This window comes from Salmo trutta, chromosome 38 (genome assembly GCF_901001165.1).
Source record: "Salmo trutta chromosome 38, fSalTru1.1, whole genome shotgun sequence".
Taxonomy (NCBI): domain Eukaryota; kingdom Metazoa; phylum Chordata; class Actinopteri; order Salmoniformes; family Salmonidae; genus Salmo; species Salmo trutta.
In genome coordinates, this window is record NC_042994.1 from 33,264,605 (window position 1) to 33,279,258 (window position 14,654).

General features: G+C 42.2%; 1 pseudogene; it reads left to right on the forward strand.

Annotated features, from left to right (window-relative positions):
• Positions 1-4,222: 4,222 nt before the first annotated feature.
• LOC115178614 (zinc finger protein 850-like) overlaps positions 4,223-14,654 on the forward strand; it is a 150,148-nt pseudogene continuing 139,716 nt past the window's right edge.

Sequence of the window (14,654 nt, forward strand, 5' to 3'; positions counted from 1 at the left end):
TATGTGTCGGGGCTAGGGTCAGTCTGTTACATCTGGAGTATTTCTCGTCTTATCCGGGGTCCTGTGTGAATTTAAATATGCTCTCTCTAATTCTCTCTTTCTGTCTTTCTCTCGGAGGACCTGAGCCCTAGGACCATGCCTCAGGACTACCTGGCATGAGGACTCCTTGCTGTCCCCAGTCCACCTGGCCGTGCTGCTGATGAGAGCACCCCTCCAGCTAGGATGGAGTCCGTCACTCCTCAACAGGCCAGGCTTGGTCCTGTTTGTGGGCGAGTCCCAGAAAGAGGGCCAATTATCTACAAATTCTATCTTTTGGGAGTCCACCTGGCCGTGCTGCTGCTCCAGTTTCAACTGTTCTGCCTGTGGCTATGGAACCCTGACCTGTTCACCAGACGTGCTACCTGTCCCAGACCTGCTGTTTTCAACTCTCTAGAGACAGCAGGAGCGGTAGAGATACTCTCAAAGATCGGCTATGAAAAAGCCAACTGACACTTACTCTTGAGTTGCTGACTTGTTGCAACCTTGACAACTGCTATGATTATTATTATTTGACCATGCTGGTCATTTATGAACATTTGAACATCTTGGCCATGTTCTGTTATAATCTCCACCCCGGCACAGCCAGAAGAGGACTGGCCACCCCTCATAGCCTGATTCTTCTCTAGGTTTCTTCCTAGGCTTTGGCCTTTCTAGGGAGTTTTTCCTAGCCACCGTGCTTCTACACCTGCATTGCTTGCTGTTTGGGTTTTTCGGCTGGGTTTCTGTGTGCAGCACTTTGATATATCAGCTGATGTAAGAAGGGCTATATAAATACATTTGATTTGATTTTAGCCAAGCAGTGGAGTACTTGGATGCATGTGATGGAGCTGTCAGGAATCCCACTTCCTGAGTCTGTTTTCTGCCTGAGCTGACTGTTTTTTGTTTTGGAGTCTGTTTTCCTGAGGTTCCTGAACGCACCCTGTCTGGTTGCCAGGCGACGAAGCTAGGCGGGAGAACTCTTGATTACCCGCACCTGCATCTCATCAACCATCTGCACACCTGGTCCTGATCATCACCTCTTCTCTTCATAAGCCCTGACCTGACATCTATTCCCTGCCGGATCGTTAGCAATGAACATCATCCTCCCGGAACATTCAACTCCCTTGCTTGGCCGTCGGTGGTTTCAGTGACATCATTGGATCTGCCTATTCACTCTCATCAACTCACCTCTGCTGCCGCGCCGTCTCCTGGATTATTCTATTTTCACCTCGAGACTGTAAATAAATACTCACCTTCATTTTACTCACCTTGTCCTGGTCTGCTTCTGGGTTCAGCTTTAGAGAATCATGACAGGAGCATTGTCCTGCATAAAAATCATGGCCTTCTAGAATGCTGAGGACTTCTTCCTGTACCACTGTTTGACGAAATAATCTTCCAGAAACTGGCAGTAGGTTTGGGAGTTGAGTTTCAGTCCATCTTCAACCCGAAAAGGTCCAACTACCTCATCCTCAATGATAGCAGCCCATACCAGTACCCCTCCTTCACCTTGCTGGCACCTAACTCAAAGTGGTACCCTGTGTCCATTACTGATCCAGCCATGGGCCCATCCATTTGGGCCATCAAGAGTCACTTTCATTTCATCTGTCCATAAAACCTTTGAAAAATCTGTCTTCAGGTATTTCTTTGCCCAATCTTGACGCTTCAACTTGTGAATCTTATTCAGTGGTGGTCTTGTTTCATTCTTCTTGACCTTGGCCATGTCTCAGAGCACTTGACACCTTGTACTTCTGAACACTACAGGTAGGTTGCAGTTCTGGAATACGGTGGCACTGGAGGATAATGGGTTCCTGGTAGTTTGACGTTTAATTCTTCTCAAGTCTTTTGCAGTTAATTTGCTCCTTTTCTTCCCCATGTGTTTTTTGCGCCCCAGTTGACTATTCGCAACAAAACGTTTGAATGTCCGGTGGTCACACCTCAATAGTTTAGCTATTTAAAGAGTGTTGCATCCATCTGAAAGGCATTTTACATTTTTGGCTTTTCAGTGTCAGTTAAATTTCTTTTTTGGCCCATTTTACCTGAGGTAATGAGGCTGCCTAATAATTATGCACACCTTGATATAAGGTGTTATTCACTTTTGCCACACCCTCCCTCATTATACAAATACATATCACCTGAAAATGATTAAATCCAATAAGCATTCAAGTTTATATGGTTTGGAGTTCGAAAATGTGAATAGAAACAATGATAAGATCAGAATACTCACTTGCCTAATAATTGTGCACGCAGTGTATAATAATGACATAAAGGCTATGCTGCTACGGTGTGGGATGTCATCTATAATTATTTGGCTGTTCTAAATTCTGTGTTGCTCAAAGCCTTGAGTAATTAACCTGTTTTTGAGACAATTGGCTGAAAAACATCAACGCTTCAGGAAGCTTTGCATGTTCTCTGTGAAGTAGACTACGGGAGTTTTGTAACTTTATCCACCTTGGCTTACTGCTGGCACACTACCTGACTGACTTCTGGAATCGATCTATTTTGGATGTTGGGGATTTTCCCTGCCATCATTCTGTATGTCTCTGCTCTTCTGATCTGCAGTCATGTTTTAGTTGGGTTTTGTTAGTTGGGTTTTAACTGGTCTCCATTAGTTGGGCTCCAGCTCACTGATCATAGTGTCACGAACCGGCTCGAAGACCGTAACAAAAAGTGAGACAACGTGGAGATAAAGAATAACAAAATATATTTATTAACTGAAGTAAAGTAAATACAATTAACAATGGTGTGTGTTTAGTCAGTAGTGTAAGTGAGTGGTCGCATGTATATATGTGATAATGAGGGGTGTTGAAAGGTGCCAATGCAAACAACCAAAATAGCCACAAAAAATGCCACAACTAAAATCTGTCTGTCTGCATGGAGAGAGTCTCCTCAATGAACGGGGAAGAGGTGCATTTATCCTGGGACCCACCCGAGCCCAGCCCATTTCACTGACAACCCTCCCGGCTCCGCCCACCGACATCCTATTAAGGAAAACAAGAGAAAAGAGAAAGAATTCAGCAGACAGAGTGGGAGGGTTGTCACAGCAGTCTGGTGATATACCAGGGACTGGGGATACAGTTAGGTTTGTATGCAGTCTGGTGATATACCAGGGACTGGGGATGCAGTTAGGTTTGTACAGTCTGGTGATATACCAGGGACTGGGGATGCAGTTAGGTTTGTATGCAGTCTGGTGATATACCAGGGACTGAGGATACAGTTAGGTTTGTACAGTCTGGTGATATACCAGGGACTGGGGATGCAGTTAGGTTTGTACAGTATGGTGATATACCAGGGACTGGGGATGCAGTTAGGTTTGTATGTAGTCTGATGATATACCAGGGACTGGGGATTCAGTTAGGTTTGTATGCAGTCTGGTGATATACCAGGGACTGGGGATGCAGTTAGGTTTGTATGCAGTCTGATGATATACCAGGGACTGGGGATGCATTTAGGTTTGTATGTAGTCTGATGATATACCAGGGACTGGGGATTCAGTTAGGTTTGTATGCAGTCTGGTGATATACCAGGGACTGGGGATGTAGTTAGGTTTGTATGCAGTCTGGTGATATACCAGGGACTGGGGATGCAGTTAGGTTTGTATGCAGTCTGGTGATATACCAGGGACTGGGGATGTAGTTAGGTTTGTATGCAGTCTGGTGATATACCAGGGCCTGGGGATGCAGTTAGGTTTGTATGCAGTCTGGTGATATACCAGGGACTGGGGATGTAGTTAGGTTTGTACAGTCTGATGATATACCAGGGCCTGGGGATGCAGTTAGGTTTGTATGCAGTCTGGTGATATACCAGGGACTGGGGATGTAGTTAGGTTTGTACAGTCTGATGATATACCAGGGCCTGGGGATGCAGTTAGGTTTGTTTTCCTCCAGCTATTCTCCAGTTTTTTCCCAGCAGCGTTCATAGAACATAGATCCCTGTTAAACTAGGCTGCAGAGTTCCTAGTTTGACAGATAATTCAACCAGTGTGTGACCAGGGGGTTTCTTTAAATGAATGAATATGAAACTGCCTTAAATACAGATGTGAAGGACAGTATTTTTTAAATTCTCACTCAAAATATGCACTGCTCTATTTGAACGTCTCAATATAATATTATTATTTAATAAAATGAATGAAAAATACATTTGTCTGCAAATGAAAAATAAAAAAACGTATCTTAACTGCGTTTCCCTCCAGTCGGGCAGACGGCGATGTGCGTCTTTCGGGCGATGCTGCCAGCGTGACGTATAATCTAGTGGACGGAACGGATCAACAACAACGAGTCAGCCACTTTGGTAGCCAACAGCCGAAACATTTAGACTGTTTTTGTGCATATTTGCCTTTATGTTTTAAATATACTTCTGACATCTAGTTAATAGACACAATTTCAATGGTATAACGTTAGGTACATTGTTAGTCAACTAGCTGGCTTGATAAGTTAGCCTAGCACTAAACTAGTCGCTCATGCTAACTAGCTAGCTAGCTAACATCCCCAACCATGAGCTTACTGATGTATTCCTCGCCTGCTAAAGAAGAGGAGGTCTGTTGGACGGAGAAAGAAGCTCTGTGGCTGAACATTGTCGTTAAAGAGGAGGAGGAAGAGGAGGATGTTACAGTAAAACAAGAAGTAGAGGGTGAGGCTGTTACAGTGAAAGAAGAAGAGAAAGACGTTTCAGTGAAAGAAGAGGAAGATGCGTTCAGAGTGAAAGAGGAGGAGGATGTTACAGTAAAAGAAGAGGAGGATGAGAAAGAGGATGATGCAGTTTTTGCATTTAGTCCTGAATGCTGATTGGCTGACAGCCGTGGTATATCAGGCCGTATACCATGGGTATGACATGTATTTCTACTGTTCTGATTACGTTGGTAACCAATTTATAATGGCAATAAGACAGCTCGGGGGTTTGTGATAGATGGCCAATATACCACGGCTAAGGGCTGTATCCAGGCACTCTGTGTTGTGCATAAGGACAGTCTTTAACCTTGCTATATTGGCCATATACCACACTTCCTCGGGTCTTATTGCTTAACTGTAACATGTGTATACCATCAGAGTCCCACCCACCACCACAAAATCACAACTTAATTGTCTCACAGAATGGCAAACAAGTTATATATTAAACTTTTGACGTGTGTATATTGTAGGCCTTGCGTAGAGTGTGTATACCAGCAAAACGCAGATTTCTAAATAATGTTGGAGAAATACATAAAATAAGAAGCATTATTGACATGAAAAGGACAGTGGTTTTGGGGAGACTGAACATATTAGCAAACATCTGTTAGTCAACAAAAAACATGGGCAAAATAGCCATTTCAAGGAAAGGCTGAACTAAAGAATTATAATTTAGAAAAGATAGTAATTATTACTTTAGAGATGAAGTGGGCCACCAACAAAACGTTATTAACATTGGATCAAATGCAGCCTATAACATTGACTGAAATAGTAATATATATTATTATAGACCTCTGATCAGCCTATAAACATGACATTATCTATTATTATAGAGCTCTGCTCAACCTATTAACATGACATTATCTATTATTATAGAGCTCTGCTCAGCCTGACACATGACATTCCTATAGAAATTAGATTTGGAGCTCTACATCATTTGTTTTTAAATCTCACCGTCACCAAGTTTATTTTGGATCTAGTCTAGATTAAACCTCATAGGAAAACAATTGTATTTAATGCAGGTTTCATTCAGGTGTCTCTGTTTAACTAAACAATCTGTTTGTCTTTGGCAGGAGAGAGACCAGACTCTGACAGCAGGAAGAGTTCCTCAGAGGAAACAGACCCGGAGACGCCTAACCAACACCACTGCTCCCACTGTGGAAAGAGTTTTAGGTGTTTAGGGAGCCTGAAAATGCATGAGAGAATACATACAGGAGAAAAGCCCTACCATTGTTCCCACTGTGGAAAGAATTTTACTCAGTTAGGGGCCCTGGTTGGGCATGAGAGAACACACATGGGAGAGAAGCCTTATCACTGTTCCCACTGTGGAAAGAGTTTTAGGTGGTTATGGGTCCTTAAAAAGCATGAGAGAATACACACTGGAGTGAAGCCTTATAACTGTTCTCACAGTGGAAACAGTTTTAGGTGGTTAGTGAGCCTGAAAACACATGAGAGAATACACACAGGAGAAAAGCCTTTCCAATGTTCCCAGTGTGAAAAGAGTTTTAGGTGGTCAGGGAGTCTGAAAAAGCATGCGAGAAAACACACAGGAGAAAAGCCTTTCCAACATACACGAGGAGAAGACATACCACTGTTCTCATTGTGAAAATACATTTTCCCAGTCAGAGGACCTGAAATCACACGACAGAATAGAGAGGCTGTGTTCTGACTTACGTTTTTGACTGAGAATTTTCCACGGACAGGATTCATAGGGCCAGGGTGTCCGCTATGGACACCTGGAAAAAAAATCAGCAGTGGACATTTCTGAACGTTTATCCAACAGACCTGTACATCCATGAATGGATCTCTATAATGTAACTATTTCTGATGTATGTATTGTTTAATATATGTACTATGTTAGGTATATTTATCTGGGGTTTTATTTCAACAGATTTTACTGATGTTATTAGATTGCTGGGTTTGGGGGATAGGAGTTTTATATATACAGTGCCTTCAGAAAGTATTCACACCCTGTCACGGGTGTCGTAGGGATTGGACCAAAACGCAGCGGGTACGTGAATACTCATCTTCTTTAATGAAGGAAAACCTAAACACTTAACAAAACTCGACGAGAAACAGTCCTGTCAGGTGCAACAAACACTAAACAGGAAACAACTACCCACAAATCCCATAGAAAAACACCCCTCTTAAATAGGACCTTCAATTAGAAGCAACGAGGAGCAGCTGCTTCCAATTGAAGGTCAACCCAATAAACACCACATAGAAATAGACATACTAGAACTAACATAGAAATAGACTAACAAGAACATAGCCCAACAAACCCCGAAACACTCTAAACAAACACCCCCTGCCACGCCCTGACCAAACTACAATAACAAACAACCTCTTTTACTGGTCAGGACGTGACACACCCCTTGACTTGTCCCAAGTTTTGTTTGTTGTTACGGTTTTGGAAATGTTTACAAATGTAATTAAAAGCCTAAACAAGTTCAGGAGTAAAGATTTTGCTTAACAAGTCACATAATAAGTTGCATGGACTCACTCTGTGTGCAATAATAGTGTTTAACATGATATTTGAATGAATACCTCATCTCAGTTGAGCAGTGAATTTCAAACACAGATTCAACCACAAAGACCAGGTAGGTTGTCCAATGCCTCGCTAAGAAAGGCACCTATTGATGAATATCCCTCTGAGCATGGTGAAGTTATTAATGACACTTTAGATGGTGTATCAATACACCCAGTCACTACAAAGATACAGGCGTCCTTCCTAACTCAGTTGCTGGAGAGAAAGGAAACCGCTCAGGGATTTCACCATGAGGCCAATGGTGACTTTAAAATAGTTACAGTGTTTAATGGTTGTGATATGAGAGAACTGAGGATGGATCGACAACATTGCAGTTACTCCACAATACTAACCTAAATGACAGAGTGAAGCCTGTACAGAATAAAAATATTCCAAAACATGCATCCTGTTTGCAATCAGGCACTAAAGTAATACTGCAAAAAAATGCGGCAAAGAAATTACCTTTAAATCCTGAATACAAAGTGTTATGTTTGGGGCAAATCCAACACATCACTGACTACCACTCTTCATATTTTCAAGCATGGTGGTGGCTGCATCATGTTATGGGTATGCTTGTCATTGGCGTCACTACAGTCCCTGGTTCTAATCCAGGCTGTATCACAATCGGCTGTGATCGGGAGTCTCATAGGGCGGCACCCAATTGGCCCACCATTGTCCAGGCTAGGGGAGGGTTTGGCCGGCCGGGACGTCCTTGTCCCATCGCGCTCTAGCAACTCCTTGTGGCGGCCAGGCGCATGCACGCTGACTTCCGTCGCCAGCTGGACGGTGTTTCCTCCGACACGCTTCCAGGTTAAGCGAGCAGTGTGTCAAGAAGTGCAGTGCGGCTTGGCAGGGTCGTGTTTCGGAGGATGCATGGCTCTCGACCTTCGCCCCTCCCCCGAGTCCGTAGGGGAGTTGCAATTGGATATCACGAAAAAGGGGTAAAAGTACAAAAAATAATAATAATACGCTGGTACTGACATTAGATTTTCGTTTTTCCACAATAATAAGTCCATAATAAATCCCAGGAAGAGTAGCTGCTGCCTTGGCAGGAACTAATGGGGATCCATAATAAATCCCAGGAAGAGTAGCTGCTGCCTTGGCAGGAACTAATGGGGATCCATAATAAACCCCAGGAAGAGTAGCTGCTGCCTTGACAGGAACTAATGGGGATCCATAATAAACCCCAGGAAGAGTAGCTGCTGCCTTGGCAGGAACTAATGGGGATCCATAATAAACCCCAGGAAGAGTAGCTGCTGCCTTGACAGGAACTAATGGGGATATATAGACAGGTGTGTGCCTTCCAAATCATGTCCAATCAATAGAATTTACCACAGTTGGACTCCAATCAAGTTGTAGAAACATCTCAAGGATGATCAATGGAATCAGGATGCATCTGAGCTCAATTTTGAGTCTCATAGTAAAGGGTATGAATACTTAAGTAAATAAATGTGCAAAAATGTCTAAAAACCTGTTTTTGGTTTGTCATTATGGGGTATTGTGATGTCATTATGGGGTATTGTGATGTCATTATGGGGTATTGTGTGTAGATTGATGAGGGAAAAAATCATCCATTTTAGAATAAGGCTGTAATGTAACAAAATGTGGAAAAAGTGACGGGATCTGAATACATTACGAATGCGCTGTATACCCCTGGTAGACTTTTCTACCGCTGGCAGAGTGTTGGCAGAGTTTTCTACCGCTGGCAGAGTTTTCTACTGCTGGCAGAGTGTTGGCAGAGTTTTCTACCGCTGGCAGAGTGTTGGCAGAGTTTTCTACCGCTGGCAGAGTGTTGGCAGAGTTTTCTACCTCTGACAGAGTTTTCTACCGTTGGCAGTTTTGTACACAGTCATGTGATACGTGGCAAAGAAAAATCCAATCTTGGGAGAGTACATGGGAGGCACTATATCTGCAGGTGTCTATCTGGTCAAAACCACTGATACAGGTGCCCCTCCACCCTCTGGTGGGATGGATCATGTCTACAGAAAAACCTAGATTCAAATACTTAGATTTGTGTGTATATGTTGTGAAATTTACATTTTAGTCATTAAGTAGACACTCTTATCCAGAGCAACTTACAGTAGTGAATGCATACATTTCATAGCTTTTTTTCCCGTATTGGTTCCCCATGGGAATTGAACCCACAACCCTGGCATTGAAAACACCATGCTCTACCAACTGAGCCACATGGGACCATTGTTAGATATTACTTGTTAGATATTGCTGCACTGTCGGAGCTAGAAACACAAGCATTTCATTACACCCACAATAATATCTGCTAAACATGTGTATGTGACCAATAAAATGTGATTCGATTTTTATTTGAAATAAACGTCCTATTTATCAAAGGTGCTGTTGGCTGGGGTCAAAATGACTCCAAAGGATTTTAATTTGTTAAAAATCCATATTGATACAGAAACACTAAACCATGATTTTGATTTATTAAGGACAAGTTGATTGACAAAGTCATAAAAAATAGGAAGAATTGAATAAAACACATTTTGGCTATGATAAAAGATATGCCTCTGGGGTCAAAATGATCCATGTCAGAAGTATGGTTCAATGCAAATATGTAGTGGGTGTAAAGTTTGTTTTAAAATCTCACTCATTAAACACGAATCAATTAACATATGCTTCTCTATGAACGACTTAATATAATATTAAACTTTTATGAAATAAATGAAAAATAAACGTTTGGTTCCTCAACTGCGTTGCCCTCCAGTCAGCAGATGGCGATGTGCGTCTTTTAGGTTCAGGCGATGCTGCCAGTGTGACGTATAATCTAGTGGACGGACGCTCCTTCAACAACAACAGCTAGTCAGACACCTCGGTAGCTTTCTAGCAAACATAGCTACAACATTCACGCTCTTTACACTGGTTTGGTGTATATTAGTCGCTGTATATTAAACACACTTCTGTTGTAAGTTCTTGTTGGCCCATTTAATTATATATTTACGTTGTTTGTCAGCTAGCTGGTTTGCTAAATTAGCTTAGAACTAGGCTAGTCGCTAATGCTAGGTAGCTAGCTAACATCCCCGACCATGCGCTCACTAAGCTACTCTCCTCCTGTTAAAGAAGAGGATGTCTGCTGGACGGAGAAAGAAGCTCTAGTGAAAGAGGAGGAGGAAGAGAAATATGTTACAATACAAAAACAAGTAGAGAGTGAGGCTGTTACAGTGAAAGAAGAAGAGAAAGACGTTACAGTGAAAGAAGAGGAAGACGCGATCAGAGTGAAAGAGGAGGAGGAGGATGTTACAGTAAAAGAAGAGGAGGAAGAGAAAGAGGATGATGCAGTTTTTGGAGTGAAAGAGGAGGAGGAGGAGAAGACTGTCACATTGGAGGAAGAAGAGGAGGTTGGAGATCTGTTTAACACCAGTAAGTACCGTCTCTGCAGTCGTTGAACCAATATGCAGTAAAGGGGTTCTACACTTTAATGTTGTTCTGTAGGAATGGCTGAAGCTGCACTGTAACGTGTAGAACATCAAGAGTGGACCATCAACAAAACGTTAACAATTGATCAAATGCATCCAATGACAATGCCTGAAATACTGTAGTCCTCAATATCTCCTATTATATTAGCCCAATATGTTCTCTTAAAGGGGCAATCAGTAGTTGTTACATCCATTTTGGGACTTATACATTAATGATATCTACCCATCTGTTTCTTGAATAAATCACTTAGAAATGCCTCATGAGCTTAGTTCAACTGTCGTACCACATCAGAACCCAAAATATAAGCTTTTTTTTTACTCCAATGTTTGTCAGTAAATATAAACAAACACCGTATATCCTCAAAACATGGTTAAAACTAGAATGTTGATTTCATGGATGGTTACATTTCTCCAGCCCCATCCCTCAGCTTTTTACCGAAACGGGCAGGGAGTACGCTTTGTTATTGTTTCTACTGCTGATTGCTGCCCCCGTTAATCCTCAAGGTCCAAGGACTGTGTTTTATTTTCAGAGGTAGACTGGCTCTGGCAGTTAAAATAGTCAACTATTCCATCTAAATGTGAATCGATTCTCAATTGCAATATGTTTCTAGAAACATAAATTGCTTTACTTTCATATCAATTCAGAATAATTTCACACAATATTTAAATATCACATAAAAATAATTTCACATGATTCTCTCCGGACTAGTCTCCCAGTCCCTGCTGCTCAAAAACATCCCCACAGCATGATGCTGCCACCACCATGCTTCACCGTAGGGATGGTGCCAGGTTTCCTCCAGACGTGACTCTTGGCAGTCAGGCCAATGAGTTCAATCTTGGTTTCATCAAGCCACAGAATCTTGTTTATCATGGTCTTAGAGTATTAAGGTGCCTTTTGTCAAACTCCAAGCAGGCTCTCATATGCTTTATACTGAGGAGTGGCTTCTGTATGGGCACTCTACCATAAAGGTCTGATTGGTGGAGTGCTGCAGAGATGGTTGTCCTTCTGGAAGGTTCTCCCATCTCCACAGAGGGACTCTGGAGCTATGTCAGAGTGACCATCAGGTTTTTGGTCACCTCCCTGGCCCTTCTCCCCCAATCGCTCAGTTTGGCCGGGTGACCAGCTCTAGGAAGAGTATTCCATTTATGAATGATGGAGGCGACTGTGTTCTTGGGGACCTTCAGTGCTGCAGAATTATTTTTGGTACCCATCCCCAGATCTGTGCCTCGACACAATCCTGTCTCGGAGCTCTACGGACAATTCCTTCGACCTCATTGCTTGGTTTTTGCTCTGACATGCACTGTCAACTCCGGGACCTTATATAGACAGGTGTGTGCCTTCCAAATCATATCCAATCAATTGAATTTACCACAGGTGGACTCCGAACAAGTTGTAGATACAGTGGTGGAAAAAAGTATTTGATCCCCTGCTTACAAAGAAATGATCAGTCTATAATGTTAATGGTAGGTTTATTTGAACAGTGAGAGACAGAATAACAACAAAAAAATCCAGAAAAACGCATGTCAAAAATTGTATTAAATGATTTGCATTTTAATGAGGGAAACAAGTATTTGACCCCTCTGCAAAACATGACTTAGGACTTGGTGGCAAAACCCTTGTTGGCAATCACAGAGGTCAGACATTTCTTGTAGTTGGCCACCAGGTTTGCACACATCTCAGGAGGGATTTTGTCCCACTCCTCTTTGCAGATCTTCTCCAAGTCATTAAGGTTTCGAAGCTGACGTTTGGCAACTTGAACCTTCAGTTCCCTCCACAGATTTTCTATGGGATTAAGGTCTGGAGACTGGCTAGGCCACTCCAGGACCTTAATGTGCTTCTTCTTGAGCCACTCCTTTGTTGCCTTGGCCGTGTGTTTTGGGTCATTGTCATGCTGGAATACACATCCACGACCCATTTTCAATGCCCTGGCTGAGGGAAGGAGGTTCTCACCCAAGATTTGACAGTACATGGCCCGTCAAATGATGCGGTGAAGTTGTCCTGTCCCCTTAGCAGAAAAACACCCCCAAAGCATAATGTTTCCACCTCCATGTTTGACGGTGGAGATGGTGTTCTTGGGGTCATAGGCAGCATTTCTCCTCCTCCAAACACGGCGAGTTGAGTTGATGCCAAAGAGCTCCATTTTGGTCTCATCTGACCACAACACTTTCACCAGTTGTCCTCTGAATCATTCAGATGTTCATTGGCAAACTTTAGAAGGGCATGTATATGTATTCTTGAGCAGTGGGACCTTGCGGGCACTGCAGGATTTCAGTCCTTCACGGCGTAGTGTGTTACCAATTGTGTTCTTGGTGACTGGTCCCAGCTGCCTTGAGATCATTGACAAGATCCTCCTGTGTAGTTCTGGGCTGATTCCTCACCGTTCTCATGATCATTGCAACTCCACGAGATGAGATCTTGCATGGTGCCCCAGGCCGAGGGATATTGACAGTTCTTTTGTGTTTCTTCCATTTGTGAATAATCGCACCAAATGTTGTCACCTTCTCACCAAGCTGCTTGGCGATGGTCTTGTTGCCCATTCCAGCCTTGTGTAGGTCTACAATCTTGTCCCTGACATCCTTGGAGAGCTCTTTGGTCTTGGCCATGGTGGAGAGTTTGGAATCTGATTGATTGATTGCTTCTGTGGACAGGTGTCTTTTTTACAGGTAACAAGCTGCGTTTAGGAGCATTCCCTTTAAGAGTGTGCTCCTAATCTCAGCTCGTTACCTGTATAAAAGACACCTGTGAGCCAGAAATCTTTCTGATTGAGAGGGGGTCAAATAACTTATTTCCCTCATTAAAATGCAAATCATTTTATAACATTTTTGACATGCGTTTTTCTGCATTTTTTTTGTTGTTATTCTGTCTCTCACTGTTCAAATAAACCTACCATTAAAATTATAGACTGATCATTTCTTTGTCCGTGGGCAAACGTACAAAATCAGCAGGGGATCAAATACTTTTTTCCCCCACTGTACATCTCAAGGATTATTAATGGAATCAAGATGCACCTGAAAGCAATTTTGAGTCTCATAGCAAAGGGTCTGAATAGTTAAGTAAATAAGGTATTTCTGTTATTTACCTGTTTTCACTTTGTCATTATGGGCTATTGATGACACCCCTCTGAAACAAGATAGCCTAAACATCAGAAAAAACCTCTTCCTTAGCCTTCTCCTCCCGCTGCTGCTTGCCTTTGTAAATTCTGATTTTTTTAAACATTTTAGTCATTTAGCAGACACTCTTATCCAGAGCGACTTACAGTAGTGAATGCATACATTTCATATCATACTTTTTTTTTTTCTCGCTCCGTACTGGTCCCCCGTGGGAATCGAAACCACAACCCTGGCGTTGCAAACACCATGCTCTACCAACTGAGCCACAGGGAAGCCTGATGTTATGCTCCTAAAGTTTCTGGTAATTTCTGACCATTTCTACTGATCTGGTGCCAGTTATGATTTTCATATTCACAGTTTACTGGAACAGTTTCATTTAATTTATAATAGTAATAATAATTATAATAGTCTTTGTATCTCAACATCATTCTCTGTGGTTAATCTACATTCTATTTAAATGAAAATGATTTTAAAAAAGTTATTTTTTTTTAGCAATGGTAGAAAGTATCCTGATAAAAATAAATATAATCTAAATCACATTGGCTGCACATGGCCTGTCTGCAACGAACTTGAAACATTGTATCAACTGGGTCGGCCCAAAACTCGAGATAACAAGCTTGCAACATTGTATAAAATATTATGGGCCCTCAGTTTCCTGCTCCAGTGAGTTCTGGACAGACGCAGCTGTAGGCTATTTGTACAAAGAATAAGAAGTAATCAGGTATTTTCTGACATTTCCACTGGATCTGCGCATTACGTTTTTCCCTTTTATGCCGAGTGGTTATCGAAACGGTGAGAGCTGGAAATATTTTACAAATACTTTGAGGAACTTTTCTCATTTGCAATTGATTTTGATTAGACTTTATTTACTTGTTGTTTGAGGTGAAGAAAAAATTACTTTGAGAA